Genomic DNA, 15443 nt, shown 5'->3' on the forward strand with positions numbered 1-15443 from the left:
TGTTTGATTGAGCTTTGTTCTGCACTCCCCTCGTTTCCTGATAAGTTGGTTGTTAACATATATGGGTTTTGAGCACTTAGAAATAGAGGCCAGGAAGTTGAAAGCAAAAAGCCAATGTGAATCACTAGGTGGCCCCAGTTCTGGTCACTCCTGGGAAACTCACCAGGAACAATGCAAAATGGAATCCATTCAGTTTTGAAGAAAAGTCACACTAATTCTCATTCTGTCTTCACAAATGCTGCAGAGTTTCTCAAGCACTTACTGTTTCTCTTTAATTTCCGATTTCAAGCATCTACAGTATTCTGCTTTTGTGCTGATTCCTGGACAGGAAACAGTCTATCTTCCTGATACAATTATTTAATGGGATCAGTTTTCATCACGTTTTGAGAAGGAGGGGTGTGGACCAGGGCCGTTCTGAATGGGGATGTTTTCCTTCTCTCTGCTCTGGATATTTTACCAAGGATTTTAAAGCGGTGATTTTAAAACTTTAAGTCTGCAGTCACACATAACGTGTTGTTAGCCACTAGCAGTCTCCATTAGCAGCTATTCACAATCCCAACCAGATAGTTATCGATTCCTTTGTCTGTCCAGCTGTTCTCTCTCTATGGGATCTATTCCCTACCTCTTGTTTACTCTTTACCCCCTACCTTCTGCATATAAACTGACATTTTCCTAGCTACCATCAGTTCTGAGGAAGGGTCACTGGACCTGAAATGTTGATTTCTTTCCACAGATACCTGCTGAGCTTTTCCAGCAGTTTCTATTTTTGCTTTGCTGCCGTCAGAGAAACTTCACCAAGGGAATAGTTTTCTCCCCTACTCGACTGAAACCTCTTATTATCATAAGCCACCTTTAATCCTCCCTTATTCCAAATAATGGAAGTTGTCATCCCATTCCATCTACTCCTTGACGTTTGTGGAAAAGGTGGTCCAAATCATAAGTAGCTTTGCAAAGAATTGACCTAAATGACTTGCATTTATATAGCGCCTTTACCATAATATAATGTAGTATTCTGAGGTGAATCACAGGAACATTATAAAGTAAAACCCTGGCACAAGGGACATCAGGCGATACTTGGATAGATAAACAAAAGCCTGGTCGATAAACTTTGTTTCAGGTAGGATCTTAAAGGTGGAGAGGGAGATAGTGATTAGGAATGGCCTGGAGAGGGAACCCGGAGCCTAGAATCTTGGAAAGAATTTCTTCCCTAATGGCATTGTGAGTCTAACTACAGCACAGGGTGGGGGTGTGTATGGAACGAGCTGCCAGAGGAAGTGGTGGACGAGAAAGCAATTAATAGCATTTAAAAGACATCTGGATGGGTATATGAATAGGAAGGGTTTAGAGGGATATGGGCCAAGTGCTGGCAAATGGATTTAGGATAGATTGGGATGTCTGGTCAGTGTGGATGAGTTGGATCGAGGGCTCTGTTTCCATATTTATAACTCTATGACTGTATGAGTCTATGACAAGGACCGTAGTGGTTCAAGAAGGCAGCTCTCCACCACCTTCTCAAGGACAACAAGGAAGGGGTAATAAATGTGGGCCCAGCCAGCATTGCTTACATCCTGCAAATCAATAAAAATAAAGCTGAGAGCAGGGATATACAAAAAACCAGAACTGGACAGAAAATTGTTGAGATTTATGGAGAAGTCGTATAAGTAGGAAAGAGAGAGACCATGGACAGATTTGAGAACAAGGGTAAATTTTCAAACTGGTGTGTTACCAGACTGGAGTGGGACCCAAACCTAGATCCAATGTGTAGATTAGCAAGAACTGGCTGATGGCACACAGGACTTGGTGCAAGTTATGATGTGGATGACAAGGTTTTAAATGAGCTGAAGTTTAGGGTGGAAGACAGTCAGGTGTGCAGTGGAACAGTCAAGTCCAGAAGGATCAAAGGCAAGGAGGAGGTGGATAAACTTTTGCCTACTCTATGAACATATGGAGCAGAGGTTGTTAATGCCACAGGAGAAACAGCAGTCTCGCTTGGTCATTGGGTAGATATTTCAGCCTACCTCAAGGTCAAAAATTACACTGAGTATGGTTCAACCCTGAGAGTTGCCAGGTGATGTGTGGGGTTGATAGCCAGGGACAAGAGTTTCAGAGAAGGGTCAATGACTTATGTCTTTGTTAATACTCAGTTGAAAGAAATTTCTACACATCGAGCATACAGTATGTCTGATTCTGGTGTAGTTTACAAGCATCTATATCATTCTATAGATTTCCATGTAATGGTTTTTTTTTGGCTGCCTGTGCACTAAAAGCATCTGCAGTAATTCATTTACTGGAAAACAAACTGCCATTTTCTCAAGATTGTAATTAGCTTATTGTTCTGTTTTAGTATCTGACAACTTTTACATCCAATGGGAAGTAAAGTGCATCCCAATCACTGGGGGCACATTCGGCTGCAAATAATAATAGTTGGTAATTTTTAGCTACTTTAACAGCCAAGCCCCAGACATTATCCAATTCTGTGCTGAATTAATTACATTAGTCAGGAGAGCAAATACTGCAACTGGACCTCAGCATCACGTGATTGGAAAAAGGCGAGAGAAATATGCCCATTGCAATGCTTCTGACTGTCTCTGACCTTTGGTGGAAACTATGAATCAATAATGTTTGGTGAGGTCCTGATTAGTGGGTCATTAATCCTCATTGTAAGGCAGTTTCAAGAAAATGGCCCAGATTATGCATTAAGTATAATGGTGAGGCTGTTGGGCATCAGTGCTATTAAAATACTTAATTGAACAGCGATTTCTGGTGACTGAGTATGTAAGCGGCTACATGGGAAATCAGCAAGTCGTTATTCAAATTCTCTTGCTTCTCAAGATATTTTGCGAATGCAATCTCTCATTGAGAATCTTGGCATTTGATTTTATGAAACAGTGTAAGGTTGCTATGAAATAATACGCAGGAAAATCAGCAAAAAAAAGTTAGGGCTTGCCAATTCCAGTTTAATTGAATTTTTAATCAAAGAACCCCCACAGTGTGGAAGAAGGCTCTTCAGCCCATTGACCCTCTGAAGAGCATCCCACCCTGACAACCCTATCCCTGTAACTCTGTATTTTCCCTGGCCAATCCACCTAACCTGTGTGGCTGGATGGGCTGCTCAAAATGATGTATTTACAAAAATGGACATAAATGAGGCATGCTGGGAAATTGAGACAGGCCTTGGCCAAAAGTGACTGCACTCAAAGACTCTAGATCGAACATGCTGCAGAATGCAGACAGGCTGCAGCTGCAGACAGACAGTATGTAATTGACCCAACTGCAGACAATACAATATACATTTGAGTTTGAATGGAACAGAATTGACCTGAAAGGCATCCTCAGGACAATCAGAAACATCAAGTTGTTTACCAGACACAGAGGTGCCTCACATCCTTATTTGGAGAGGGCTACCTGACCTACGTGTGCCCAACACCTCCAGGAATGGATGCCCAGGGACCACCCTGCCATCAACATATCAACGCTTTGTTAGGCCCGAGCTTTGTTAGGCTCGGGGTGATCGAGCCTTGATCGCTGTATTGGTGGACATCGAAGACTCTTCCAAAAGGACGCGTGGACCTCTAAGTACAAGAATCACTGCAAAACCACCACCCTCAGGGCGGTAACTCGAGACCAACTGTCATGATGAGAAGACACCCCTGGGACCACCGGGAGAAGATGACCAGATGACCACCACCATGTGGATCAAGGCCAAGACTAGTGTCGTGGTATTTGATTATCCAGAGTTAAGTCAAGGTAGTTGATAAGATTTAAAGTGTAAATTGTTAGGTTGTTGTGTATTTTGTTGCTATAACATTTATAGTGTTAAATAAATAAATATTATTGTTTATTACTATTAAGAGTTGACTCTTAGTTTCTTTACTAGATATAAGAGTTAAAACCCTGTGGGGTAGGGTCAACACCTGCACATCTTTGGAAGGAAACCAGAACACCCAGAGGAAGCCCATGCAGAATGTGCAAACTCCACACAGATAGTTGCCCGGGGGATGGAACTGAACCCAGGTCCCTGGCTCTGTGAAACAGCAGTGCTAACCACTGATCCACCCTTTAATTTGTGGCCAGTCTTAATTATTGCCTAAAAATCACCCTTGAACAAAAAAAAATGCAAGTGTGAATTATTAGTCCTTGAGATTTTACTTGTTGTTGGAGATTTTAAAAAAATACATATCAATAAAAAGACTATTTGCATACGTTTTACTCATTTATTTTATTCAATTTTTGTTTCAACTTTTTTCCCTCTTAATTTTGCTTTCTGCACATGATTTTGCATTGAATTAACTATTCAAACATGAATTCCCTGGTTCAGACAATGTGCAGCTCAGTGATGATTCATCAATATGATGAAGTCAAAATATCTTGAGAAGCAAGAGAATTTGAATAACGACTTGCTGATTTCCCATGTAGCTGCTTGTCATGTTGCTTGCCCTTCTTATATCAGCTCAAAGTGCCCTGTTGTGGGCGGTGTGCTGGAATATATTGCTGCAAGTTCTGGTGCAAAAGCCCCTATAAAATCTAGAAAATGATGGTTTAATAGACACTGGCAGTTTCTGTTCATCACAGATAGCAAAATGCAAAAGAAATTGTAACCATGAAGCATAACTCCTGCAGCAAGGTATTTGAAAGCTGCTAGCACCCCAGAGATGGCATCTTTTGCAGAAGTTGAAGTGAAAAGGAGGGGAGTGAAAACATCTTCTGTTTACAGTTGTTTTCTGATTTTTCAACGCTGTGCTGTACCTTTCCAATCCATCTCAAGGAAGAGATGGATCAATAAAATGTCCAGCATCCTGTTATACACAAGATTAACACAACTGGCAGAATTGGTGTATCAAGAGATTCCTCAAGTGACAGATCACCTCAAGCACACTAAGCTTTTAGAAATGATTTAGAGGATTATCTCTCTAAATGTGCAAGTTTTCAATAGTCAGGATTTTGCCAATTTGATTGAATGGTTCCACCAAGAGAATTTAACAAAAGCACTTGATCGTTCATCTTGAAGAGGCCTTGAAGGATGTCCAAGTGAAAGGGGATCCAGAAGTTTTAAAGCAATATGATCGCGGTCTGGGATTTTGCAATGCTGCCTTCAATAAGAGCCACCTTGGGTGACAGTATAATATTTCTTATTTTACTTCAGTTTGTAAGTTGGTCTTTTTTCAAATTGGTGAACACATGATTTGGGAGTTGAGGAATGGATGACCATTTGAAATTGTAATTGCAACCATTCATAGCCTTGATTTGAATATCAAAATAATGGAAAATGAACAGAACCCTATGTATTTAAAATTACTGAAGTTTTTTGTTTCATCGTGGCCCAGAAATCTCTAAGTTACATCAGTGAATGAACAGTCAACATTCTGATGCAGTGTTCCCCTATCCACTCACTATGTTTGTGGAGGAAGCTGTTAATACATCTCTTGGAAATGGAGCAATGCCACAGCACCTAGTGGAATGTTACATTATGAACCGAATATTCATTTAAACCAATGATAATTTCTAACCTCCAAATTATAACACTACTCATCCCATCCATCATGAATGTGCAAGAAGGTATGATGTTGCTTGATCAAGTCTGTAGCATCACGGAAACTTAGCCAGCATTGTGTTACTTGTGTCTTATTTTAAGTGCTTCACATATCATAGTCAACCATAGCCTGAGTGCAGAAGTACTCACTGTATCAAAATAATATAGTGTACCTGAAGGGCACGGTAGCTCAGTGGTTAGCACTGCTGCCTCACAGCGCCAGGAATCCGGGTTCAATTCCTGCCTCGGTTGACTTTCCGTGTGGCGTTTGCACGTTCTCCCTGTGTCTGCGTGGGTTTCCTCCAGGTTAGGTGAATTGGCCGTGCTAAATTGTCTGTAGTGTTAGGTGTAGGGGAATGGGTCTGGGTGGGTTGCTCTTCAGAGGGTTGATGCGGGCTGAAGGGCCTGTTTCCACACCGTAGGGAATCTAATCAAAAACAGCTATCAGACCTCTGAAGTAGTGAAACAAGGGAATTTGAGCTGATTAAAGATATACTTTTGATTTATTGTTGTCACAACCAGCTGAGTACAGTGAAAAGTTTTGTTTTGCGTGCATCCCAGGCAGATCATAACGCAAAAGGACATACAGAATTGTAGGGTATTTATATAAAGCGAATCAGACAAGGTTACAGCTGCACAGGAGGTGCACAAAAGCAGGGTCAATGTTAGATTTGAAATTAGAAAGGTCTGGTCAGCTGCCTGATAAAAGTGGGAACCTGTTAGTACGTGTGTTCAATCCTCTGCCTGAGGGAAGAATTTAAAGAGAGTATTACACGTGTAATATTTGTAGCCACAGCAGAGTTGAATCACAAATCAGGAGAGGCTCTTGCCCGAAATGTTGATTCTCCTGCTCCTCAGATGCTGCCTGACCTGCCGTGCTTTTCCAAGACCACACTCTCGACTTGAATCACAGATCAGTCAAACAATCCCTATAGTGAAGAAGCAGACAATCGGACCATTTGAGTCTGGATTGATCCTCCGAAGAGCAACCCACGCAGACCCAGCCCTCTACCCCCTAACCCTACGTTTCCCATAGCTAGTCCACATAACCTGCACAGTTTTGGACTGTGGGAGGAAACCAAGAGCACCCAGATGAAACCCATGCAGACACAGGGAGAACATGCAAACTCTATACCCATGAGTAGAATCAAACTGGCTCCCTGGTGCTGTGAAGACAGCAATGCTAACCATGGAGCCATCGTGCTGCCCAATATCAGTCGTTATCTAATAATATAATGGAACAGGCTACAATGAGTGATTATTCCTATACCTATGCTCAGTTATAAAGAATGGTCCCTTAACCTAAATGCCCAAGAATACCTGCTGCCTTGGATGCTGTCAATGCTTTTATCAAGAAAATTGACAGGAAAATAAAGAAATGTTGAGACATCATTACTACCTGGAACACAATATAGAAAGGACACTTCACAAACAATATGTGAATATTGAGAAATCATGTGCTAACTACTGAAACAAGCTTCGTCGAGTCAACAAATAGGTGTAGGTTACTTTTAGTACTCATCTGCCTCAGTGGCTTTAAATCATTAAAATGTACTTTTTGTGGCATGCTATAATCATATTTTCTGAGGCGTTTTACAACCAATGGATTTTGGTTAGCCTGCTGTAGGCCACAACACAATTTGTAATTGAAAATTACATTTTGGAAGTCCTTGGCTTCTCTGTTGGTCATTTGATGTTTTGAACACCACAAAATGGCTGAGGAGGGTTGCTCTTTACTGATTTGAGAATAGAGCAACCGACAGTGCATCATACAAAGCTCCAGAGATCCAGGCAGGAACAAGACATCTTTATTTTTATCAGTTGGGCCAGCATCTCTTGAGTTTTGAGTTTCTGATTTAATGTACAAATCTTGCGTCATCTGTCTTCTGTATTTTAGAGATTTGGGTTGTCATGTTCATATCAATAACATGGTGCCACTGTGTTTCAGAGCTACACCTAAAAACACTTCCAATATTAAAACCCAAGCTCGGCGAGTAGAAAGGGCAGTCCCATCAGCAAATTAAACTTTCTGATGGCCACCACTGGGCTATCCTCTCAAGGTAAGTCTCTTAATGATCTTGTCAATGCAACAGAAAGATAAACAAACCCCACCTTTATTTTCTCACACAGTTTTATCTGCATACACATTAATATGTGAGCTAAGAACACACACATTAAGGATAGCACTTTCATTTCATTAATATGCACTTAGAATCATAGAGTCATACAGCAAGGAAACAGACTCTTCAGTCCAACCATTCAACGCCGACCGTGTTCCCAAACTAATCTAGTCCCACCTGCCTATGCTTGGCCCATATCTGTATGAACATTTCTGATTCTACACTCCCCATGTCTGCGCGGGTTTCCTCTGGGTGCTCTGGTTTCCTCCCACAGTCCAAAGATGTGCAGGTAAGGTGGATTGGCCATGCTAAATTGCCCATAGTGTTCAGGGTGTGCAGGTTAGGTGGGTTAGTCATGGGGAATATAGGGTAGTGGGATGGATCTGTGTGGGATGCTCTTCAGAGGGTCGGTGTGGACCAGTTGGGCTGAATGGCATGTTTCCACACTATTGGGATTCTATGATTCTGCTTATCTAAGTGTCTTTTAAATGTTGTAACTGTACCTGCATTCACCACCTTCTGTGCAAGTTAATTCCACACACAAACCACCCTTTGTGTAAAACAAAAATGCCCCTCATATCTTTTTAAATCTCTCTCCCCTCACCTCTGCCCCCTAGTCTTGGAATCCCTTACCCTTGGGAAAAGACACCTGCCATTCATCTTATCTATATCCCTCAGGATTTTGTAAACCTCCATTATGTCACCCCTCAACCTCCTATACTCCATTGGAAAAAAGTCCCAGCCTATCCAGCCTCTCATAGAGTCATAGAGTCATAGAGATCTACAGCATGGAAACAGATCCTTCGGTCCATGCCGACCAGATATCCCAACCCAATCTAGTCCCACCTGCCAGTACCCAGCCCATATTCCTCCAAACCCTTCCTATTCATATACCCATCCAAATGCCTTTTAAATGTTGCAACTGTACCAGCCTCCACCACTTCCTCTAGCAGCTCATTCCATACACGTACCACCCTCTGTGTGAAAAGGTTGCCCTTAGGTCTCTTTTATATCTTTCCCCTCTCACCCTAAACCTATGCCCTCTAGTTCTGAAATCCCCCACCCCAGCGAAAAGATTTTGTCTATTTACCCTATCCATGCCCCTCATAATTTTGTAAACCTCTATAAAGTCACCCCTCAGCCTCCGACACTCCAGGAAAAACAGTCCCAGCCTATTCAGCCTCTCCCTGTAGCTCAAATCCTCCAACCCTGACAACATCCTTGTAAATCCTTTCTGAACCCTTTCAGGTTTCACAACATCTTTCCGATAGGAAGGAGACCAGAATTGCACGCAATATTCCAACAGGGGCCTAACCAATGTCCTGTACAGCCACAATATGACCTCCCAACTCCTGTACTCAATACTCTGACCAATAAAGGAAAGCATATCAAACGCCTTGTTCGCTATCCCATTTTTCCTGCGACTCCACTTTCAAGGAGCTATGATCCTGCACTCCAAGGTCTCTTTGTTCAGCAACACTCCCTAGGACCTTACCATTAAGTGTATAAGTCCTGCTAAGATTTGCTTTTCCAAAATGCAGCACCTCAAATTGATCTGAATTAAACTCCATCTGCCTCTTCTCAGCCCATTGGCCCATCTGGTCAAGATCCTGTTGTAATCTGAGCTAACTTTCTTTGATGTCCACTACACTTCCAATTTTGGTGTCATCTGCAAACTTACTAACTATACCTCTTATGCTCGCATCCAAATCATTTATGTAAATAACAAAAAGTAGATCCTTGTGGCACTCCACTGGTCACAGGCCTCCAGTCTGAAAAACAACCCTCCACCACCACCCTCTGTCTTCTACCTTTGAGCCAGTTCTGTATCCAAATGGCTAGTTCTCCCTATATTCCGTGAGATCTAACCTTGCTAACTAGTCTCCCATGGGGAACCTTGTTGAAGCCTTACTGAAATCCATACAGATCACATCTATCACTCTGCCCTCATCAATCCATTTTGTTTCTTCTTCAAAAAACTCAATCAAGTTTGTGAGACATGATTTTCCACGCACAAAGCCATGTTGACTATCCCTAATCAGTCCTTGCCTTTCCAAATACATGTACGTCCTGTCCCTCAGGATTCCCTCCAACAACTTGCCCACCACCGAGGTCAGGCTCACTGGTCTATAGTTCCCTGGCTTGTCCTTACCACCCTTCTTAAACAGTAGCACCACATTAGCCAACCTCCAGTCTTCCGGCACCTCATCTGTGACTATCGATAATACAAATAATCTCAGCGAGAGGTCCAGCAATCACTTCCCTAGCTTCCCAGAGAGTTCTAGGGTACACCTGATCAGGTCCTAGGGATTTATCCACCTTTATGCATTTCAAGACATCCAGCATTTCCTCCTCTATAATATGGACATTTTTCAAGATGTCACCATCTATTTCCTTACAGTCTATATCGTCCATGTCCTTTTCCACAGTAAATACTCGTTTACTGATGCAAAATACTCGTTTAGTAACTCCCAAATTTCTGTGGCTCCACACAAAGGCCGCCTTGCTGATCTTTAAGGGGCCCCATTCTCTCCCTCTTCACCCTTTTGTCCTTAATGATTTTCCTTAACTCTATTTGCCAAAACTATCTCATGTCCCCTTTTTGCCCTCCTGATTTCCCTCTTAAGTATACCCCAAGTGCCTTTATTCTCTTCTAAGGATTCACTCGCTCTATCCTGTCTATACCTAACATATGCTTCCTTCTTTTGCTTAACCAAACCCTCAATTTCTTTAGTCATCCAGCATTCCCTATACCTTCCAGCCTTTCCTTTCACCCTGACAGGAATATACTTGCTCTGGATACTCGTTATCTCATTTCTGAAGGCTTCCCATTTTCCAGCCGTCCCTTTACCTGCAAACAGCTGCCCCCAGTCAGCTTTTGAAAGTTCTTGCCTAATACCATCAAAATTCGCCTTTCTCCAATTTAGAACTTCAACTTTTAGATCTGGTCTATCCTTTTCCATCACTATTTTAAATCTAATAGAATTATGGTCGCTGGCCCCAAAGTGCTCCCCCACTGACACCTCAGTCACCTGCCCTGCCTTATATCCCAAGAGTAAGTCAAGTTTTGCACCTTCTCCAGTAGGTACATTCACACAAGATTTTCTTGTACACACTTAACAAATTCCTCTCCATCCAAAACCCTTAACACTATGGCAGTCCCAGTCTATGTTTGGAAAGTTAAAATCCCCTACCATAACCACCCTATTATTCTTACAGATAACTTAGATCTCCTTACAAGTTTGGTTCTCAATTTCCCTCTGACTATTGGGGGGATCTATAATACAATCCCAGTAAGGTGAACATCCCTTTTTTATTTCTCAGTTCCACCCAAATAACTTCCCTGGATGTATTTCCAGGGAATATCCTCCCTCAGCACAGCTGTAATGTCATCCCTTATCAAAAATGCCACTCCCCCTCCTCTCTTGCCTCCCTTTCTATCCTTCCTGTAGCATTTGTATCCTCGAACATTAAGCTGCCAGTCCTGTCCATCCCTGAGCCATGTTTCTGTAATTGCTATGATATCTCAGTCCCATGTTCCTAACCATGCCCTGAGTTCATCTGCCTTCCCTGTTAGGTCCCTTGCATTGAAATAAATGCAGTTTAATTTATTAGTCCTGCCTCATCCCTGCCTGCCCTGACTGTTTGACTTGCTTCTGCTGTCAACTGTACCAGTCTAAGATAGATGTCTTTCCTCACTATCTCCCTGGGTCCCAACCCCCCTCCCCCCCAAACCCGAGCAGTTCTACCAAATTTCCCTGCCAGTATATTAGTCCCCTTCCAATTTAGGTGCAATCTGTCCTTCTTGTACAGGTCACTTCTACCCCAAAAGAGATTCCAATGAACCAAAAATGTGAATCCTTCTCCCATACACCAGCTCCTCAGCCATGTATTCATCTGCTCTATCCTCCTATTCCTGCCCTCACTAGCTCGTAGCACTGGGAGTAATCCAGATGTTACTACCCTTGAGGACCTCCTTTTTAAATTTCTGCCTAACTCTCTGTAATCTCCCTTCAGAGTCTCAACCTTTTCCCTTCCAGTGTCGTTGGTTCCAATGTTGGCAATGACCTCCTGTTGGCCCCTCTCCCCTGTGAGAACATTCTGCACCCTCTCTGAGACATCCTTGATCCTGGCACCAGGGAAACAACACACCATTCTGCTTTTTCTCTGTTGGCCATGTCTGCCTATACCTCCGTTATAACTCAGACTCTCCATTCCAGGCATTATCCTTGTAAATCTCTTCTGAACTCTTTTCAGCTTAATAATATCCTTCCGATAACAGGGCGACCAGAATTGGACACAGTACTCCAGAAGAGGCCTCACCAGTGTCCTGTGCAACCTCAGCATAATTTCATAATTTCCCAACTCATGACATGTCATGAGCAGTGTAGCTCTCATTTACCCAAGCAGCACTCTTTCATTCTTAAAATTCTATAAGATTGGGAGAGGTGAAGAAAGTGAACTGTTTCTTGGCAAGATATTAAATAAATGGGGTAGCTATAAAAAAGACACATTCAATTGCAATTAAGCCCAAGAAGCAGCAGTAAATGTATCATTGAGTCACTTATTTGTGGCATTGCTGATTACTACCTTTCTATGTACTTCTCAAACATCTCTAAAATGTTCTTAAGAGACAATAGGGGCGAAATTCATATTGTGCAGCTGCACAAATCAGGATTTAGTAAATCAGAAGCTAATTTCATAACCTAGTGCCATTAATAAAAAAGAAACTCAGGCACTAGGCTGATGACTCACTGTTATCTGCTGGCGGTGACTTTGTCACTTCAGTCCCGACGTCCTATTCAGGCACAACGCTCTCTCATAGAGCCGAAAGCTATTGTCTGAACTGTGTTTGACAGCTAAACCGAATTTGTCCAAACCATACAGAAGAGATATAAGCAAAGCAACACTGCTATAACTAATAGTGGTAAATTAATAGCATTTTAAAAATGAAGTATAGACTATTCAACTGGGTGAGCCACTGGATGTTTCTAAGGGTATTTCAATACTCATTCATTCTTCACAAAAAGAAACATAATACCGTTACAATTGATTGTTACTTTAATATGATACTTGTTTTTTGTATGCTTTATTTAGAGTGTTTCATCTCTTGCTTCTGCTCAGTTTTTATTAGACTACCAGTATTCTTGGTAAATAACATCTTAAATTAAGGCTGTCTCAGTACAGTAATATTCTTTAGTTACACTCATAAATATACAGGTTATTGAATATAGCTCTCTGGTGTAGAGTTTTACTCCTGTGCCATTACATGCTTCTCTCTAAGATCTGATGTTCTGTTCTTTTATTGTCTGAGTTACATCAGTTACATCACCATTATCATCATTGCTTGGATTTTCCATTACATCTCCCTCAAGTTTCCATTTAAATGATTTACATAATCCTATCAATTTGTTTTTAATTGTTATTATTATCACTATCTCCAGCTTAACCCCCATCCCAACCCCCAACCTCTCAAAAAGTCCAAATCTGTCAACTCAAGATGCTTTGGAACTCTGACAGGTCATCCTGATGTGATTCACTTGATTTCCACACGATGGTCATTATCAGCCATTCCTGAAAGTACAATACCATTCAGTCTGGTTTTCAATGTCATGGACCTGTCTCTGTCCTGCATTCTGTGCTAACTGCATCTAGTCTCGCTTCTTGACTGCAGGAAGACGGTGTTTCTGCTGTTTCCAAAATGTCCGGTCAGGTGTTCTGACAATGTATGATTAACCTGATTAATCTGTTCCTCTGTTCCTTCTGCTTGTTTGCCCTTTATCTGGGCATTCTGACCTAATGTCAAAGACAACAATGTGTGTCAAACTATACTGTACCCATTTTTTTGTTCTATGCTGTTTTTCTACCGCCTTGACATTCTCATGGTTCTAGGGCATTTCGTTCAGCCCGGGATTACACTTCAACAGTGGTGCTTCTGATATTAATCTTCCATGTAGTTCTGCCAGCAAATTGTCTAATAGTGTTGATCTGTGTCTGAGTTATGTTAATTCCAAATCTCCATTCTTGGACATGAGAGAATTTACAGTTTTGACTGTCCTCTCTGCTCCACATTTAAGTGAAGATAAAGTGCAAAATTTATCAGCTGGATGATACTTGCTGCTGTAATGAATTTCCGGACTTCTCCTTTCAAGCACCGAGAACAATCTAATTTATGTGTCCTTTGAGAATTGACACTTTCCATTTAATGCAAAGCCTGAATCTTGGTGACGCCCTGAAAGTTTCCCTGATTCTGTAGTAATGCTCCTTTTTGGTCTGCCCATTTCCCAGGATATTGTCCGTGAAACAAAATGCACCCTTCAAGAATGTTTGACATCACTCTCTGAATAATTTCTGCTGTGAACAAAATTTCAAAGGTAGACGATTGAAAATGATGAATGTGACCATTAATCTTAATTGTCAAGGGGTTTCTGCTGTGACTTGCCGATTGTGTCAGATTTAGTACAAAAATTGTTTTGGTTAATTTGGCCAAATGAATGTTCACTGTTCAGTGAGATCCATACACGATATTAGTACTCCATTAAGTATGGAAAATGTTATTGAGACTAAGCTCCATTTTACTGGTCCTGTCACTACAGGGTACAAACTCATTTTTTGTTATGCCATTCAAAAGGACCTGCTTATTGTCGGGTACTTTTCTTGGAGTATACAGGTAGAAGGTAACGTGGCAAAATATTTTAACTTGCCCCAACTTCTGAATAAACTTAGCAAAATTTGCTTCAGTTTTCTTCTTGCAGCATAACATCCACAGTCTGTAAGTGACCCAACTGGATGCATACATTTTTACTTAGTCATAATGTCTTCTGGATCTTTAATATGTCGAGAGTCTCACTGATCCCTCAACCTATATAACTGAATGCAGTGGTAAAGTCACCATGTAGCTGAAGGTCTATGCCTCTTGGCCATGCAGTTTGAAGCTTGAGAGTTCACTGATTTTAACCATGGCAGTGTCAGCCAGTATTAACGGGGCTGCCACTATATTGAGTTTAAATTCATGATTGAACTCTTTGCCTTGTCCAGAACCTTTCATTTGAATTCGCTTAGAAATATTGACTTTGTTAATCTTCATCTTTGATTTCTTTGACCTTCCTTTTCACCAATGATGTCCCTTTGACATGAATATTCCCTCCCTGCTTCTGTGGTAATGTTGGAGCTGCTGATCTGCAAGATTTCTTCAAGTTTCCTACTTTCCCACATTAGCAGCACTCAGCTCCCCCTGTTGGGCACTCGCTGTGCTTTGAAGGACGCCCGAAACAGCATAACATGGTCAATAGTGTTGTTTCCTACTCTCTATCTGTTTTGGCAAGTCGGTGACAATGACCTCTTGAGGCCTGTACATCTTACAAAATTGGAAGAATTCGCAGTGTCTCCTCATTCTAGCTCCCTATCATAGCTTAAATAGCATCCTCTCCTGATCCACTCCACTGAGGTGTCCGTCAGAGAAAAGTTCGACTTCCTTCTATTCTGGAGATGTGAGGTGACAAAATAATTCAATATGGGACCCGTACATCCTGCTGCAGGAGGTTTAGGTGGTATTTGAAGAAACAGGTGGGTGGGAACGGGTTTTCATTCACTGTTTCCACCTGACTCCATGATCGGCCTTTTGGAGTCACCCAAAGTGGTTGGCACTAAATCGGCTGCTTCTCCTGCAGTTGGCTGGTCTTGGGCTAGAGGTTGCCATGAGCCAGTGGATGGATTTAATAACTCCTTGAAGCATTTCCTCTGCTGTCCTGGTAACCCCTCACTGTGCTGGAGCTTGGGATACTGACTGACCT

General features: G+C 41.8%; 1 protein-coding gene across 1 annotated transcript in view; it reads left to right on the forward strand.

Annotated features, from left to right (window-relative positions):
• LOC140495724 (sodium/hydrogen exchanger 2-like) overlaps nt 1-15443 on the forward strand; it is a 167507-nt gene that overhangs the window by 28754 nt on the left and 123310 nt on the right. The gene's annotated exons all lie outside the window — the stretch shown is intronic.

This window comes from Chiloscyllium punctatum, chromosome 25 (genome assembly GCF_047496795.1).
Source record: "Chiloscyllium punctatum isolate Juve2018m chromosome 25, sChiPun1.3, whole genome shotgun sequence".
Classification (NCBI taxonomy): Eukaryota; Metazoa; Chordata; class Chondrichthyes; order Orectolobiformes; family Hemiscylliidae; genus Chiloscyllium; species Chiloscyllium punctatum.